The 3,082-nt window shown below is 43.2% G+C and overlaps 1 non-coding gene across 1 annotated transcript; it reads left to right on the forward strand.

Annotated features, from left to right (window-relative positions):
* Positions 1–2,376: 2,376 nt before the first annotated feature.
* Positions 2,377–2,451, forward strand: Trnat-ugu. The gene has a single exon. It is a non-coding gene; the product is annotated as a tRNA-Thr (tRNA).
* Positions 2,452–3,082: the final 631 nt, after the last annotated feature.

Consider the following 3,082-nt stretch of genomic DNA (forward strand, 5'->3'; position numbering starts at 1 on the left):
AACAAACATTTATGATACCACATATTTTTCACTAATGCTTTAACTAAATTCCAACTGCAGGTTACGTGATTCATGTTTTCCCAATTTTTGCGTTATTCATGGGTGCATTTCACAAAATTATTGTAAGTAACCTTGTGCTAAGGAAATTAGTTGCCCTACAGATTCTCCTTCATAGGTGTTACCATGTGTGACACATGTTTGAGATAACTGACAAAAAAATCAGTTATGTAATTGTTATCAAAAATTATTTATTTATTAGGAATAAAATTGTTACTATATACCAGAAACAGCCTTAATTTCTCATAAATAAAATAAGATGCTAGAAAAAGCTAAATATTCATTGCCTTAAGTGCATGACGTTTTTCAACATCTTAAAAGTAATATTATTAGTTTATTCAAAGCAAACTATGCTACTAAATAAATCCTTACATTTTTGTAAACTTCAAAAGATATAGCTTTTCTAAAATTATTCGCTCCTGAGAACAGGAAATGAACATATACTGTAATTTGAATCATTACCGTTTCTGTATAACTCTAAAAAGAAATGTTCTAATACATAGAGATAATTGCATTCCACAATCAGCAGTCATGTATGATCGTTGCTGAGGTAGCCTCTAACAGGTAACTTCTGAGCAAAGCACTTTTTCTATGTTTCGTATGCTTCCTTGGTTAATATGTACTAGTATAATGTAATATGTTATAAGGTGGCAATTCCCGTAAGAGTTGGGAATGTGAGTCTCACGGGAAGTGTGCAAGGGATAAATCCCTGCAGTCGCGCTATTCACCTGTGTCGTCAGTGGCTCAGATGGATAGAGCGTCTGCTATGCAAGCAGGCGATCCCGGGTTCGAGCCCTTGTCGGGGCCCACATTTTCAGCTGTCCCCATCGAGGTATATCAAAAATACCTGTCGGCAGCTTAGGGTTTTAACTGGAATGAAATTTTCACTCTGCAGCGGAGTGTGCGCTGATATGAAACTTCCTGGCAGATTAAAACTGTGTGCCCGACCGAGACTCGAACTCGGGATCTTTGCCTTTCGCGGGCAAGTGCTCTACCAACTGAGCTACCGAAGCACGACTCACGCCCGATACTCATAGCTTTACTTCTGCTAGTATCTCGCCTCCTACCTTCCAAACTTTACAGAAGCTCTCCTGCGAACCTTGCAGAACTAGCACTCCTGAAAGAAAGGATACTGTGGAGACATGGCTTAGCCACAGCCTGGGGAATGTTTCCAGAATGAAAATTTCACTCTGCAGCGGAGTGTGCGCTGATATGAAACTTCCTGGCAGATTAAAACTGTGTGCCCGCAAAAGGCAAAGGTCCCGAGTTCGAGTCTCGGTCGGGCACACAGTTTTAATCTGCTAGGGTTTTAACTAGTTATCATTTATTCTAGAGAAGGTGCACGGTCATCAATGGTATCTGTTCTTTCGAGAACAGTTACAATCTTCATATATATAGTTAAAGACTACCCAGCCATTGACCTTCGTCTGTGCGAGTGCGCACGGATTGCTCGAACTCTTACGGGACTGGTTCAAATGGCTCTGAGCACTATGGGACTTAACTTCTGAGGTCATCAGTCCCCTAGAACTTAGAACTACTTAAACCTAACTAACCTAAGGACATCACACACATCCACGCCCAAGGCAGGATTCGAACCTGCTACCGTAACAGTCACGCGGTTCCGGACTGAAGCCCCTAGAACCGCTCGGCCACCGCGGCTGGCTTAGAGATTATATGACTTTTTTAGTGCTTGCACGTGTGTCGATAATTCAGCAAGGGACTGGTTGACAGCATTGCTGGTTGTAAGGACATGAAAAAAAAGTGAGTGCACAAGTGGTGGTTCAGGGACTTGTAATATGCATCAATACTGGCTACACAGTGGTGGCTCATGGATTTGCTATATTATCCTCAAGACTCTTCAGTTGTGATTGTGCACCCACTTAGTTGCAACGGGTGGCTGCTGGCCATCTCTACAACGAAATGATAATTAAATGGACACCCTAGCTGCAAACAGGGGTTGATGTACTTCATTGGGGACATGTTGAAAATGTGTGCCCCGACCGGGAATCCAACCCGGGATCTCCTGCTTACATGGCAGACGCTCTATCCATCTGAGCCAGCGCGGACACAGAGAATAGTGCGTCTGCAGGGACTAATCCCTTGCACGCTCCCCGTGAGATCCACATTCCCAACATGTCCACACCACTCCATTCGTAGTGCGCCTAATAGACTTGGTAGATTAATCTGCCACGAGTAATGAGTATGATGGGCAAACATCTATTACCCGCACTACGAATGTAGTGGTGTGGACATATTGGGAATGTGGATCTCACGGGGAGCGTGCAAGGGATAAGTCCCTGCAGACGCACTATGTTCTGTGCCCGCGGTGGCTCAGATGGATAGAGCGTCTGCCATGTAAGCAGGAGATCCCGGGTTCGAGTCCCGGTCGGGGCACACATTTTCAACATGAAGTACATCAACGCCTGTTTGCAGCTAGGGTGTCCATTTAATTATCATTTCATTTCTAGCAAAGCTACATGGTCATCCACGGTAACTGTTCTTTCGGGAACAGATACTACCGTCATATATAACCTCTACAACGACTACAGTGGGTACGCACCTTTAGTGGCCCACTACTATCATAATCTCTACTAAGATTACAATAGGTCTGCTCTCTGGTGACCCACCAATACTACCAAAATTCTTCAAGACTTCGATTGATACTACAGTGGGTCTGCTCTGTGGCGATCCACCAATTCTAGCAAAATTCTTCAAGATTTCAACTGATAGTGCTGTGGCTCTGCTCTGTTGTGGCTCATTACCAGTCTTACCATATAATTTCAAAACTTCATGTCAAGAGTCAGCACTGTGTTTACGTGGGGAGGAGAACACTACTTCTTCAAGACTGCATTGTTGTGCACTGCTTACTTATGAATTTTCATATACTGCTCAGCCTATGTGCATAAAATGGGTGTAGACTTCTCTTTTGATGAATTATTAGGACTGTCTTTAGTGACTGTGAGGAGAATTTTTACTTTATTGACCAACAGCGTATTACTTAACCTTCATGTGCATCTGCTCTATT

This window comes from Schistocerca americana, chromosome 1, assembly GCF_021461395.2.
Source record: "Schistocerca americana isolate TAMUIC-IGC-003095 chromosome 1, iqSchAmer2.1, whole genome shotgun sequence".
Lineage (NCBI taxonomy): Eukaryota > Metazoa > Arthropoda > Insecta > Orthoptera > Acrididae > Schistocerca > Schistocerca americana.